This window comes from Suricata suricatta, chromosome 15, assembly GCF_006229205.1.
Source record: "Suricata suricatta isolate VVHF042 chromosome 15, meerkat_22Aug2017_6uvM2_HiC, whole genome shotgun sequence".
Classification (NCBI taxonomy): domain Eukaryota; kingdom Metazoa; phylum Chordata; class Mammalia; order Carnivora; family Herpestidae; genus Suricata; species Suricata suricatta.
Genome location: NC_043714.1, coordinates 20,309,749 through 20,325,911, shown reverse-complemented (window position 1 = coordinate 20,325,911; position 16,163 = coordinate 20,309,749).

The window sequence follows — 16,163 nt, the reverse complement described above, 5'->3', positions numbered from 1 at the left end:
AACATATAATATCTGTCCTTCTCTGCCTGACTTATTTCACTTAGCATGACACCTGTGAGTTCCATCCACATTGACATGAATGGCAGGATTTCATTCTTTCTCATTGTCATGTAGTATTCCATTGTATATATATACACCACATCTTCTTGATCCATTCATCAGTCGATGGACATTTAGGTTGTTTCCATGATTTGGCTATTGTAGAAAGTGCTGCTATGAACTTTGGGATACATGCGCCCCTATGCATCAGCACTTCTATATCCCTTGGTTAGATGCCCAGCAGTGCTACTGCTGGGTCACAGGGGAGTTCTATTGTTAACTTTTTAGAGGAACCTCCACAGCGTTTTCCATAGTGGCTGTATGAGTTTACATTCCCACCAACAGTGTAGGAGGGTGCCCGTTTCTCCAAATCCTAGCCAGCATCTATAGTCTCCTGATTTGTTCATTTTAACCACTCTGACTGGCGTGAGGTAGTATCTCAGTGTGGTTTTGATTTGTATTTCCCTGATAAAGAGTGACGCTGAGCATCATTTCATGTGTCTGTTGGCCATCTGGATGTCCTCATTGGAGAAGTGCCTATTCATGTCTTCTGCCCATTTTTTCATTGGATTATTCATTTTTTGGGTGTGGAGTTTAGTGAGTTCCTTGTAGATTTTGGATACTGCCCTTTATCTGATATGTCACTTGCAATTATCTTTTCTCATTCCATTGGTTGCCTATTAGTTTTCTTGATTTTTTCCTTTGCAGTGCAGAAACTTTTGATCTTGACCAACCCCAATAGTTCATTTTTGCTCTTGATTCCCTTGCCTTTGGGGATGTGTTGAGTAGGAAATTGCTGTGGTTGAGGTCATGGAGGCTGTTTCCTGCTTTCTCCTCTCAGGTTTTGATGGTTTCCTCTCTCACATTCAGGTCCTTCAGCCATTTTGAGTTAATTTTTGTGTATGGTGTAAGAAAGTAGTCTAGTTTCATTCTTCTGCATGTTGCTAGCCAGTTCTCCCAGAACCACCTGTTAAAGAGTCTGTCATTTTTCTATAGGATACTCTTTCCTGCTTTGCCAAAGATTAATTGACCATACATTTGTGGGTCCAGTTCTGGGTTTTCTATTCTATCACATTGGTCTATGTGTCTCTTTTTCTGCCAATACCATACTGTCTTGATGATGACAGCTTTGTAGTAGAGGTTAAAGTCCAGGTTGTGATGTCTCCCATTTTGGTTTTCTTCTTCAATATAACTTTGGCTAATTGGGGTCTTTTGTGGTTCCATATGAATTTTTGGATAGATTGTTCTAGCTTTGAGAAGAATGCAGGTGCAATTTTGATTGGGATTGCATTGAATGTGTAGATTGCTTTGTGTAATAATGGCGTTTTAGCAATGTTTATTCTTCTAATCCATAAGCATGGAGTATTTTTCCATTACTTTGTGTCTTCTTCAATTTATTTCATAAGCTTTCTATAGTTTTCATCATACATGTCTTTTACATCTTTGGTTAGAATTATTCCTAGGTATTTTATTTTTTGTGTGTGCAATTGTGAATAGGATCAGTTTCTTGATTTCTCTTTCTTTTGCTTCATTATTGGTGTATAAAAATACAACCAATTTCTGTACATTGTGTTTGTACCCTGTGACTTTGCTGAATTCATGGATCAATTCTAGTAGGCTTCTCATGGAGCCAGTCAGGTTTTCCATGTAGAGTATCATGTCATCTGCAAAAAGTGAAAGTTTGACTTCACCTTTGCCAATTCTGATGCCTTTTATTTCCTTTTGTTGTCTGATCATTGATGCTAGGACTTCCAGCAGTATGCTAAACAACAGTGGTGAGAGTGGACATCCCTGTTGTATTCCTGATCGCAGGGGGAAAGCTCTCAGTTTTCCCCCACTGAGAATGATATTAGCTGTGGGCTTTTCATAAATGGCTTTTATGTTGTTTAAGTAACTTCCTTCTATCCTGACTTTCTCGAGGGTTTTTATTAAGAAAGGATGCTGTATTTTGTCAAATGGTTTTTCTGCATTAATCAACAGAATCATATGGTTTTTATCTTTTATTTTGTTAACGTGATGTGTCACATTGATGGATTTGTGAATATTGAACCAGCCCTGTAACCCAGGAATGAATCCCACTTGATCATAGCGGATAATTCTTTTTATATGCTGTTGAATTCGATTTGCTAGTATTTTATTGAGTACTTTTGCATCTGTATTCATTAAGGATATTGGCCTGTAGTTCTCTTTTTTTGTTGTTGTTTTTAGGTCTCTGTCTGCTTTGGGGATAAAACTGATGCTGGCTTCATAGGATAAGTCTGGAAGTTTTCCTTCTATTTTTTGGAAGAGCTTGAGAAGAATGGGTATTAGCTCTGCTTTAAATGTCTGGTAGAATTCCCTTGAGAAGCCATCTGGCCCCAGGCTCTTATTCATTGGGAGATTTTTGATAACTGACTCAATTTCTTCACTGGTTATGAGTCTGTTCAGATTTTTCTGTCTCTTCCCATTTGACATTTGGTAGTGCATGTGTGTTTAGGAATGTGTCCATTACTTTTAGGTTGTCCAGTTTTTTGGCATATAATTTTTCATAGTATTCCCTGATGATTGGTTGTATTTCTGAGGGATTGGTTGTAATAGATCCATTTTCATTCATGATTTTGTCTATTTAGGCGTTCTCTCTTTTTTTTCGGAGGAGCCTGGCTAGAGGTTTATCAATTTTGTTTATTTCTTCAAAACACCAAGTCTTGGTTTCATTGATCTGTTCAACTGTTCTTTTGGCTTCTACATTATTTATTTCTGCCCTGATCTTTATTATTTCTTTTCTTCTGCTGGGTTTAGGGTGCTTTTGATGCTCCCCTTCTAGTTTCTTTGGGTGCACTGTTAGATTTTGAATTTGTGCTCTTTCTAGTTTCTTGAAATAGGCCTGGATGCAATATACTTTCCTCTTAGGACTGCCTTTGCTGCATCCCAGAGAGTTTGGATTGTTGTATTTTCATTTGCAAAATATTTTTAAATTTTTTCTCTAATTGTCTGATTGGCCCAATTTTTCTCTAATAGGGTGGTCTTTAACTTCCATGTTTTTGGAGGTTTTCCAGACTTTTTCTTGTGATAAATTTCAAATTTCATAGCATTGTGATATATAAGTGTGCATGGTCTGATCTCAATTAATTTATATTTATGGAGGGCTAGTTTATGACCCAGTATGTGATCTGTCTTCGTAGAATGTGCCATGCGCACTCAAGAAGAAAGTGAATTCCCTAGCTGCAGGATGTAGAGGTCTAAATATATCTTTCAAATCCATCTGTTCCAATGTGTCATTCAGGTCCATTGTTTCTTTAGTGATTTTCTATCTAGTTGATCTTCTACCTACCATTGCTGTAGGTAGAGTATTAAAATACTCTGTAGTTAGCACATTCTTATCAATAAGATTGTTTCTGTTTGTGATTGTTTTATATATTTGGGTACTTCCGAATTCAGTGCATAAATGTTTATAATTGTTAGCTCTTCCTGATGGAGTGACTCTGTAATTATTATATAATGTCTTTCTTCATCTTTTGTTACTGCCTTAATTTAAAGTCCAGTTTGTCTGATATAAGTATGGCTACTCTGGCTTTCTTTTGATTTTGAGTTGCATGATAGATATTTCTCCATCCCCTTACTTTCAATATGAATGTGTCTTCAGGTCTAAAATGTGTCTCTTGTAGACAGAAAACGGTTTTGGTTTTTTATCCATTCTGCTACCCTATGTCATGATTGGAGCATTTAGTCCATTTATGTTCAGTGTTATTATTGAAAAATATGGGTTTAGATTCACTGTGTTCTCTGTAGGGTTCATGCTTGTCATGGTGTTTCTGGTATCTTGTATTCTTTGCAACATTTCGCCCATAGAGTCCCTCTTAGGATTTCTTGTAGGGCTGGTTTGGTGTTCATGAATTCTCTCAATTTTTGTTTATTTGGGAAAACCTTTATCTTTCCTTCTATTTTGAATGACAGGCTTGCTGGATAAAAGATTCTTGGATGCCTATATTTTCCATTCATCACATTAATGATTTCTTGCCATTCCTTTCTGGCCTGCCAAATTTCAGTAGATATGTCTGTAACTACTCTGTTAGGTTTCCCTTTGTATATTAGGGCCCTTTTTTCCCTAGCTGCATTCAGAATTCTCTCTTTATACGTCTATTTTGCCAGTTTCACTATGATATGCTGTGCTGAAGGTCAATTCAAGTTATGTCTGAGGGGATTTCTCTGTGCATCTTGGATTTCAATGTCTGTTTCCTTCCCCAGGTTGGAAAGTTCTCTGCTATAATTTGATCAGGCACCCTTTCAGGACCTTTTTCTCATTCTCCTTCTTCAGGAATTCCTATGATATGGATATTATTCCATTTTTTGTATCACTCAGTTCTCAAATTCTACTTTTGTGCTCCAGGATCAATTTCTCTCTCTTTTTCTTGACCTCCTCTTTTTCTATAACTGTGTCTTCTAATTCACCTATTCTCCTTTCTGCCTCTTCAATCTGTTCAGTGACAGCCTCCATTTATTATGCACCTCATTTATAGCATTTTTTTAAATTCATCACAGCTATTTTGAAGGTCCTTAGTCTTTGTATCAATAGCTTCTCTGATGTCTTCCATGCTTTTTTCAAGCCCAGCAGTTAATTTTACGACATTTGTTTTAAATTCTTGTTCAGTTATGTTACTTATATCTTTTTTGAGCAGTTCTGTGGCTGTGACTTCTTCCTGGAATTTCTTTAGAGGAGAGTTCTTCTGTTTCATCCTTTTGGCTAGCTTTCTATCTCTTGTCAGTTTTAAAAGCTCATTATGCACTGTGCACCTGTTAGTATTGCTCTACTAAAGAAGGCTAATTGACTGTCCAGAGCCTGTCATTTTAGGAAGTGTTCTTTTAACGGTGTCTCTCAGTTTCTTTTGTTGTGCCTTTGATTATTTTTTTTTCCCTATTCAGGGATACTTGAGAGTCTCCACCATGTGTCCTTTGGCTTGTTTCTTGAGGTAGCTTTATGAGGCTGTCTTTTTTGTGGACTCTGTCTCTTTTCCTCCCAGACTCTTGCAGATCAGAGTATTGTGGCTTCAGTCCTTCTTAATGTGATAGATGCAGGTGGGTGAAAATTACAAAGCTTCCTACTACTCCACCATCTTGCCCATCCTCTCTTTTTTGGTATTTTGAAGAATCTCTGCAGAGTGATCTCCTCTGAGCCCACTGGTGTGAAATAATCCCACTTCCTGCCAACATCTCTGGGTGCTGCTTAGTTCTTATGCTGGGTGATCTAGACCATGTTCTTCTATTGAGAGGTGGAGTCTCTGTCTCTGTCCCTTGAATTTCAGGGAGCCTGAAGCTGCTTCATCCAATGCAATACAACCAAGGTGATGCTATGGGATTTCTGAGACTGCAGTTTCCACTTTGTTCCCAGAGAACATTTGTTCTTGGGGTCTTGGGCCACCAAAAGAGAAGTCTAGCTGTTTTATTGTCAGGAAAATAAGTAAAGTTCTGCATCATAAGGTGGCCAACAGGACTAAAACAAGCTCTAGTGCCTAGCTTAGAGAGACTCATCTTCCGGATTCTTCCTGCCCTGTTTGCCACCCACGTGAAAACCACCATGAATACAGAAGATGACACTGTAAATTATCCTTCTCACTTACATTCAGGGCTCAGACCTCTGGAGAATGATCTCCTCTGAGCCCACCAGTTTAAAATAAGCCTCCTCCCCTCCAAGATCTCTGAGTGCCACTTTGTTCTTCCGCTCAGTGATCCAGACCAGATTCCATAATACTATAATGGAGCTCCAGGGAGACCACATGTAGGCATTCAGCTTGACAGTCCAGCTGACTAGCCTCTAGTATCCCAGCCCCAGTGCTGAACTTGGCAGTGAAGTGTCTGGGAAGTGGATCCTTCAGCCCTAGCTCCTCAGGTGCCCTCTGTCTATTATGTGTTTTAATTCTCTTCATAATTTTATCTTCATAGTACATTATTTTTGTTTTATACAGTCACTATTGGTTTAAATTTACCTACATTTAAAAAAATATCTATTCCTCTTTCTCTTCTTGCATCTCTTATCTTCTGACTGGAAAGCTTTTTCTCCCACCTGAACAAGAAACTTATTTATTATAATGCAGACCCTCTGGCAGAAATTGCTCTCATTTTTTGCTTGAAAGTATTTTGTATCACCTTCATTCCTACAGTAATTTTTATAGGATCAAGAGTTCTAGGTTGGCAGGGGGATTGTTCATACATTGTTGATATTACTCTCCGGTCTTCTAGCTTTGTTGCTGTTGAAAAGTAGCTGTTGATCTAATGTTCTTTTAAAAAAAAAAAAACATTTATTTATTTTGAGAGAGAGAGAGAGAAAGAGCGAGAACAAGCAGGGGGAGGGCAGAGAGAGAGGGAGAGAGGATTCCAACTGGGCTCTGAGCTGTCAGTGCAGAGCCCAACATGGGGCTCAATCTCAAACCCTGAGATCTTGCCCTGAGCCAATATCAAGAGTTGGGTGTTCAACTGATTGAGCCAGCTAGGCTCCCCTAATGTTGCTTTTGAGAGTAATCTGCCCCCTACCACCACCACCCCTGCTACTTTTAAGATTTTCTCTTTGTCTTTGGTTCTCGACAGTTTCTCTATGATGTATCAAGGCATGGATTTCCTTTCCCTTTCTGTGACATTAGATTTGTTAAACTTTTATTTTTTATTTTATTTAAAACTTTTTATGTTTATTTTTGAAGGAGAGAGAGACAGAGCATGAGTGGGGAAGAGGCAGAGAGGAGAGAGGGAGACACAGATTGGAAGCAGGCTCCAGGCCCTGAGCTGTCAGCAGGGCTCAAGCTCACAATCTGTGAGAAGATGACTTGAGCTGAAGTCAGATGCCCAACCAACTGAGCCACCCAGGTGCCCCGAGATTTGTTAAACTTTTAAAATCAATGGATTGGTTGTTTTCATTACCTTTAGAAATTTTAAATCCACAATCACTTTAAATATTGTAACCTCTACATTCTTTATCTCTTCTACTTCTAGGCCCTCAACCAAATATGTGAGAGAGCAAACCCCTGAGTTCTCTTTCACTGTCTTTCACGTATTTCTCATCTTTTTGTTATTCCATGCTTTATTATGTACAGTTTCTTCTTAGTCATCAAGTTTACAATTTCTATGCTAAGAGTATTCTCTTAAACTCAACTATTATGTTATCATTTTTAGTTATTACAGTTTGCAATTCTGAAACTTCTCTTTAGTTCATTTTACATATGCAGTATCATGCTTTTATTTAAAGCTTCTGGCTGAGTTTAAGTTGAGCTTTCATGTCCTTAAATATAGCAAACATGGTTGTTTATGGTCTATATCTGCTATCTCCATTATGTGGAGCATCTATAGGTCTCTATCTGTTTTCTGTTTGTGCTTGTCCTGTTGTCTTATCTCCTCATATGCCTTGTTATATTTGATTTTTTTTGGTGGACATTGTAGTTGAAAAACAATTTTTTAAATTTATTTTTGAGATAAAAAGATAGGGAAAGAGAGAATGGGAGAGGCAGAGAGAAAGACAGAGAGAAAGAACCAAGCAGGGTTGGCACTGTCAGCACAGAGCCCAGTGGGAGGCTTGAACTAACAGACTGTGAGATCATGACCTGAACTGAAATCAAGAGTCAGATGCTTAACCAACTAAGCCACCCAGGTACTACTAAAAATAATTTTTGAACACAATCTGAGACCTAAGCTGATATTACTTTCCTCCATAGACACCTGTCATCTTCTGCCAATATTTTATTTTTTAAGTGTGCAAAATTACTGAAAATATTAAAGAGTTTTACACTGACCACTTTTGTATTTACCACCTAAACTCTCCCTTTCACATTCTACCACACTGTTCTTATCATATATTTATTCATCGATCCATGTAAGAGGTTTTTGGTTTGGGTCTTCACCTCTGTCAAATAAATGATAAAATGACAATCTGGGGTCATTTTAATTTAATTTCAGGGCTCAAGATTTTTCTGAACTAAGGAGATGAGTGCATCAGTCAGTGCAGAAACTGTTTTACTTTTCTTTTCTTTCTGTTTTAGCATCACGGCACTAACTCAAAGCACATTGTGCTTTATCAACACTCTCCTTTAGAAGACTCTAGACTAAAATTTTGGCTCCCCAATTTGTTGAAACTACTAGATGTACTGATTACTCTCTCAGCCATATTTTCATAGTTTATAAATACCCCCTGAGAAAAAAATCGCCCCATTTTATGGATTATATCTGGAATTCCTTCTCTGGATTATATCTCCTTCTCCTTTGTATCCCTACAGTCACTTAATACTTTTTTAGATCTTTAATGATTTTAGAAGTTCTTATAAATACTTCATCCAGATGTTTACATTTTCTTAGTGTAAGAAAATAAATGATCTAGACTACCATTAGCAGAAGCACACATCTCTCAGTTTTTTATGAACCCATTCAAATCATAATTTCATCCCTCTCACTTTATTAAAACAGCCCTTCTAAAGGTCACCAGTGACTCCCAAGTTTGTGATTCCAATGGTTGATTCTCAGTTTTCACCTCAACATTTCAGCAGCATCCAGTATTAATGATCAAAACTTGCTTTATTTACTTCATTTCTTAGACTTCTCCCTCTCTTGGATTTTCTCCCATCTCAACTAGCTATTCCTTCTCTAAGCTCATTTGCTGGATCCTGGGGGCTCATGTGGTCAGAGCTAAATCTCTGCAAAAATTTTTCCTTCTTTAGGTCTATTTCCTAGGTGTTCTCCTCCTGGTTTAAATAACATATACATCCATCCTGACTGTCAACGTTTATTCATCAAATCCTAAATCTAAATACCAGAGAGACATACTTTTGTCAATTCTCTAAGCATTGTTTTTTTTGGCTAGTTTAATTTCAAAGAGCATTGTGTATTCAACATAACATTAAATACTCAAATGCTCTTGGAGTTTAATGAAATTTTTAGCCCTAATAAAAATGAGAAGTCCTTCTTAGAGAAAGGAAATGGCAGTAATTTACCTACTGTCACAAGGCATTTTGGTAGGGAAAAACAATAAAAATCAATGGGTACTGATTTTTTCACCCATTTGTTCTATGTCAAATTGCCTCTTCAATATTTTTACTAGAATATCTAAGAGACCTATGGATAGTAACATATCCTAAACTGAATTCTTTATCCTTTTCAACTTCTTCTCCAAGCTGACACATATTTGATAAATGACATTATCATTTGCTCCGGTTTTCAGATCAAAAACCCATGTGTCATTATAGAAGTTATAACTGTATGGCTTTCACCAGCTTAGGAAAATTTTTACTTCCATTATTTTCAATATGGCATTGGCTCCATTTTCTTTTCCTTCCTTTTGAGACTCCAAAACCAACATGCTAAACCTTTCCACCAGGTTTCACATATCTCTTACATTGTCCATACTTTTGCCTCTATATGTTTCATTTCTTTTGACTTATCTTTCAGTTCATTTATACTCTTTTGGCTGTGTCTAATGTACTGTTAAACCCAACTATTAGGTCCTTAATTTTAATTGTTTTATGTTTCAGCCCTAGAATTTCTATTTAAAACCCCATAATATTTGGTTACTGAACTTCACGATGGAGTCCTCTATTTTTTTGTGCATATTAATAACAGCATTTTTTAATGTTCATGTCAGATACCCAGATAACTGTTATTGCCATTTGTTATCTTTTTTATATTATAATTTTCTTCATTTTAAGTTAAATAACTTAAACTCAGTCATTTTTTATATGCTTGTTTATTTTCTACTGCAAATCAGAATTTCAAGGGACACCTGGGTGGCTCAGTCGGTTAAGTATCCAACTTCAGCTCAGGTCATGATCTTACAGCTGGTGAGTTGGAGCCAGGCATCGGGTTCTGTGCTGACAACTCAGAGCCTGGAGCCTGATTCAGATTCTGCCTCTGTCTCCCTCTGCTGTTCCCCTTTCAAATATAAAGAGGCATTAAAAATTTTAAAAATTTAAAAAAAGAAAGAAAATCAGAAATTTGAGATTCTGTATGATGTTATTTTCCTCCAGAGAATGTACCTTTGCATTTAGCAGGAAATAATAGGAGAAAATCTTAAAGAAATCAGGCTTTGAGCTGATTGTGATTTGATTTTTCAGTCTTAGGAAGTCTGGACCATTTGTAGTTCACATTTACTTATAGGGTATATATAAATGGTCTCAAAAGAACATTTGCGGTGTTTTCCAGGGCCCCTTGATCTTGATGAGCCTTGAACTCCATTTTTTGTCTGAGTAGCTTCATGGGATTGCTGAGGGTTTTGATCAGCTTGTCAGCCTCTGTACCACAAATGGATACATAAATATGACAAGGTGGAAAGCAGCATTGAATACTGGGCTCACTTTCCGTACTCTTTCTTGAGGAGAACAATGGGTCCTGGAGCCTTCCATTTCGGCTGGTGTGGCAGTTCCATGATGCCTGCGTACCTATGTGTTTAGCAGTCTACTCAGCTTCCCTAGTTCATCATGCATGGCCTGAGAAGTTCGAACCCACCATAGCTTGAGCATAACCCACTGGAGTCAATCTTGATGTTTTTCTTTCTCTTATATCATACCCATGTTTGATCCATCATGAAGTGTCATGGGTTCTATTGTCCAAATATACCCTGAATGTAACCCAATTATCACTATCTATTCCAAGCCAACATCACCTTCCACGTATATAACTGCAGTAATCTCCTAAATAGTAAGAGATTTAGCTTTAGGTGAAAAGTCAGATTTTATTTTGAAAGAGAGAAGGAAGATAAAATGGATGTGGATAAAGATACTTTCATATATTTGCTGTTGATTAAAAATATGAGTAGGTTCCTCTTCAGTCCTCTTAATTTTCTCTGTAACTTAGGAGGTGAGGTAATCTACAGGGGAAGGGGAAGGAAGAGGTAGAGGCAAGAGGTTTAAGAAGAGTAAGAAGGTGGTGTGATTTGATTTAATGATTGAGCTAATTTAATGCAGCGTTGTTGAGACCCTATTGGGTCATGAATGTCGTAGTACCAAGCTACCATGTTATATGACCCAGAGGAAGAAAGTGGTTGGGCTTACCAAAGTTAAGGATTTATGAGTAAACAGAGAAACTTCAGGTTATTGGAAAGATTGTTTTTTACTACTGGAATGATGGTCTGCAAGCTCTAATTCCAATAGGACTGAAATAAAAACAACAAAGGCTAATATATTTATACAAAGTAAAATGGTCAGTAACCTAGAGGTTTCAAATGAGATAAGAAAAGCATTATAACATGAAATACATGAACAGATAAACCAAAATCAGTTGGGTTGCGGTCAGTCAAAAACTAGTGATATTAGAGGTGGAGAAATTGCAAATGGTGACAGAGTCTGAGGTGAGGCTGTCACATAGGTGACTAAAGTAAAGTGGAGAGAGGGGTTAGGAAGAGGGAAAAAGTAAAAGTCCTTGGTGATGGCAGTTGACCTGTGGACACCGAAGTAACTAAAGGTGATGACAGCATTTGGGGTGGAAAGAAGGACCATCAGCCAAGGTCTTTCATTGGCTGAGTGAGAGGCTAGAATGGCTTAGTGGAACAGCCTTGGCTTCTAACAGGAAGTTAATAGTACCCTGAGAAGAGCAGTGGGGAGAAAGACCACCCTTGAGTAGTGTGAGGCTTTAGAACATAGACATCTACTTATCGTGCTTCATGAAAGTAGTTTTTTTTGTTCCCCAAGTCGCAAAGCTGGGTCAAGGACAAAAACATATAGGACATTTGGGGAATGACTGTAGAGTGGAGGATGGAGGGTCAAGTGTATATAACAGGTAGCTTCCAAGTTGTCTTCCAACCTGGAGACCCTAGGATAATGAGGCATCATGAAGCATTTGATTGTCTGAACATGATGCTTCTTAAACAAGTTCTAGCAAAAATTCCTGTTTATTTTCTGGAAGGTGAAATTAGTTGTGGTATCAAAAGTGTCTAAATATGGGAAAAAATACTGCTAAATAACAGTCTCAACAGTGAAGGAGAAAGGGGCTTTATTAGCTACATTATTTCTCAAGAATTTCAAGGAAAGTGCTACTCATAAAAATGGTGCCCTTAAGATAAAACAGCAATGTGCTCATTTTGTAGTAGTATTATTTCTGTGTCCATGGAATTATTTTGTTATAGTATTATTTCTGTGTCTATGGAATTATTTGGGTGGTTTTTCTTAGTAATGTGGCCATTATGGCTTCATTTTTTCTAGTTAACAATTTGGGCATATTTATAAATAGGTACCTTCCAGAAAGAGGTAGAATATGGTCATCTTTTTAAATAGAAATTTGGAATAAGAAAAATGCATTCACATGTTGATTAGAGAGCCCCAGATTAACCAGAATATCTTGAGTCACTTTTTCAGTTTTTAAACCTACATTTAATAAACACCTCATAAGTGCAACCTACTGTTTTAAAAGCCAGAGACTATACTGCAAAAAGAAAAAAGAAAAGAAAAGAATGAGTTATTCTCCATAACATTCATTTTCTTTTTGATTGTGCATATCTGTTCTCAAAACTGAGACTTGTTAATGAAAAGACAAAAATGGTCCTGTAATTTGATCCAAAGATCTGCAATAGTAAAGAATAATGTGGATTTCTGGCAACTCACTAGATAATGTAAAAAAATTATTAGGTTTTAAAGATTCTTGCACATTTGTTTTCAAAATGCTCTGGTACCAATATGGGTATGAATTGATAAAAATTGTGACTTTTTTTCCATGAAATCACCAACTTATTCCATAATCTATGGAATAAAATCCTTAGCTCAATTAAATCTTTGCTTATAGATAGGGTGCCTTTTCCTCCCTCAATTACCAGGACAATCCCTGTTGTTCTGGACAGCACTCTCAAAAGTATCCTGGTTTTGGAAATTAAATATACAGCCAGGTTACTTATAGAACTGAGCTGCAGAACCCTACATAAAACTACATTAGAAAAGAAACAAAGAAAATACATAGGAGCCAAATGCAAAGTTATAAAATTTCATTATAATAATCAAGTTAAATTTTTCTGTTGATAACTAACTGGATTTTCTCTCAGCATTTTTTAAGTGTTCTATTTTGCATTAATTACTTGAAAATGAAGACAGTGTTGATTAATGGGAACTTGAGTTTTAGAACAGGTTTTTAATGAGTGGTGACATATGATATTTATCTGCAGAATCAGTAAAAGCTATTAGCTTTTGGTTCCACCACAGAGAGACAGCAGTGTGTTATGCATGATATCCAGAAAAAACACTAAAATAGTTTAACGAACAAATTTCATTGTACCCTCAGGGGTGATTTTTAGTCAAGATCACTCCAAGTCTGCTCTAACAAAGGTCAGGACATAAAGAACACAGAGATACTGTCCAAAGTGCCTTGATCTTTTCTTGCTGACTTACAGTGTCACTGTCCCCCACAACATTTTCAACTGACAGTCTTTCCTTTAACTCTGCAAATATTTTTATATTTTCTCTCACTTATTTTTCCCAATGGCATTTGTAAGTTGTTGCATGAAAATTATTCATACACACCATCGGTATTAAAATAAAGAAAGATTTATCCTGAAATAACTTTTTAGAATTAAATCTGCTTGGATAAATTATCATCCTATTTAAGCCAATGAAGCAAAATTACCTCCTGGGCTTCTGGGGTTAAGAATTTAGCCTAACAAAATGATAGCTCGGGTCTCAGTAAATGTCAGTTCATTAATAATTTTTATGTGCATTACCGTGGAGATGCAATTTCAAGAAATTCAATTCCACCTAAAGATGTTCTCTTGATATTGTAAGAATTTACCATGACAAAGTTAAGAGTGAATATATACCCATTTTGTAGCTGAAAAAGCTGATGTTCAAATATGAAAATCACTAGGAAAGAAAAAAAAAAAAAACAAGAAATGTAGAATCCAGGCTTCTGCTGTGTGGAAAATAGAAATTTAATATGTATTTTTAAGAGATTAGAAAGTCCATGGAGATTCAAATTCTATTGATCTTGTTTTACAGTATGCCAATAAATTCTTAATTCAATGCCGTGAGTAAATGAAAGCTGAAAAGATTAATTTATCTCAGTTTTAGAATTAGGATTCAGACCCAGCTGTCCAATAGTAAGAGCATCTCCATAAACCAACCAGTCTGCTTCAGCACTTCCCACCATGCGGTTGACACCATGACACTCAAAATCCTATGAGTTTGTACTACCTCCATTTTGCAGATGGAGAAATTGAGGCCCTAGTCCTGTGTAAGATCACAGCATAGTGTGACTTGAAAGCAAAGCTCTTTCCCTGGTATCAGCGTCTCTCCTTAATCCCATCCCCTCCTTAAAATTCTTTTAGAAAACATAAACAATCAAATGCTCTTCCAGCCTTTCTGTGTATAGTCCAGTGTTTTTCCTTCCCACCAAAGAGAATTTCTTTGTGTGGCTAACCACATTTTTTTAAGGAGTTTATCCTCACATAGTTATGGGTGGCCTACCTCTCCCTGTCTCAAGAACTTTTTACGATTGCAAATTGGCAGGATGTGCACACACATGATGTGTAACTGGGCAGGGAATGACACCATCTCTAACTGATATAATAGCATATTTCCACAGTAGCTATTTTTTATTTGCCCACTTTTCACCTGATATTATTTTCACATTATTGTATTATTTCCTGCATACTTTTTAGATTAGTATGGACAAAGTTCCCAGTGTTTTATCATTTCTCTGAAAATATTTGGGCTCTGATTTCTAGCAGTGTGACTTCGGACAAGCCACTTCTCTGTGACTCGTAACATGGGAGTAATAAATGCGCTTACGCTAGAGGAATGTTGTGAGGAGTACGAGAGTTAATGCATATAACTATCTGTAATTAGATCTCAGAATCCATATAAAGAACCTGACAATCAGATGATAAGATTTTAATTTTCATAATAGTAGGATTATGATTTAAACACACACACACACACACACACACCCCAGAACCTTCCGATTGATTATTTGTTGCTTGTCCAGCTTTCCTTTTCCTTTGGCAATATCTTCATGGTAAATCTAGGTTTCATGGACACAAATTATATACCCTCCCTAGTTGCAATCATTTTGTTTTCGAAATTGGAGAAATGTTGAACTGCACTAGAAGTGACCCATGACAAGGAAGACGTTTTGAAATTCACAAAATAAAGAAGCTCACTACAAAAAAATGGCAGTAAACATCAGATAGAAAAAGGCAATAAGAAATCATCTTGTCTATATTTACCATCAGTTGTCTTCTCAAGTAGATTATCGCTCTGGTTATTGTCACCCTCCATAATAAATGAAATCTTGAATCAAATGACTGTACAATGTAATGCCTTCCAAAGAATTTAGATAGATTAAATATAGCATGTTCCTCAGAATACTGGGAAATCATATTGTTAATGAAAACAAACCAAATAATGATTTTAGAGCCAAGAATATTAGCAACAAGTTAACCTTATCTATAAAACAAATGTGATTGGCAACCACAACATAGAAACAGTTGTTAGAACTAAGCACAAATGCTCCACTATAGGTCCTCAAAGTAATAATATGATAGGCTGGGGGCGTCCTGGTGGCTCAGGCCATTGAGCATCCAACTTTAGCTTTGGTCATGATCTCTCAGTTCAGGAGTTGGAGCCTCGCATTGGGCTCTGTGCTGACAGCTCAGAGGCTGAGCCTGCTTTAGATTCTCTCTCTCTCTCTCTCTCTCTCTCTCTCTCTCTCTGCCCCACCTCCGCTTGTACTCTGTCTCTGTCAGCCAAAAATGAATAAACTTAAAAAAAATAAAAAAAATATATGATGGACTGCAACAAGAACAAAGGCAGGATAAGCTTCCCATATATGCTATAAATTTTAAGGATATCTGAAGTAGAAATGCTATAGTATACTCTTTCCCAAATATTTGTTGGGAAAATTAGATTTGTGTGTGAACTTGGATACTTAACAGTATATGTGTTTTGTCCAATATTATCAGTGAAAAAGTTCCCTGAAGTTCCATTATTTCAAACTATGGGTTTGTTTTTTTTTCTGTAAACTTTGCTGTTACGGTAAGTACCATGGACTTTGTTGATTATCATTTTAAATTGGCAATGCTTGAATTTTCTCTGCTCATGAGGTGGTGCCAGAATATAACTCAGTGAAATCTGCCCATTCTGGAAAGATTGGAGATTGAAAGCAAACATAGAAAGTGAAGGAAGACAAACACGCTCCTGAATGGT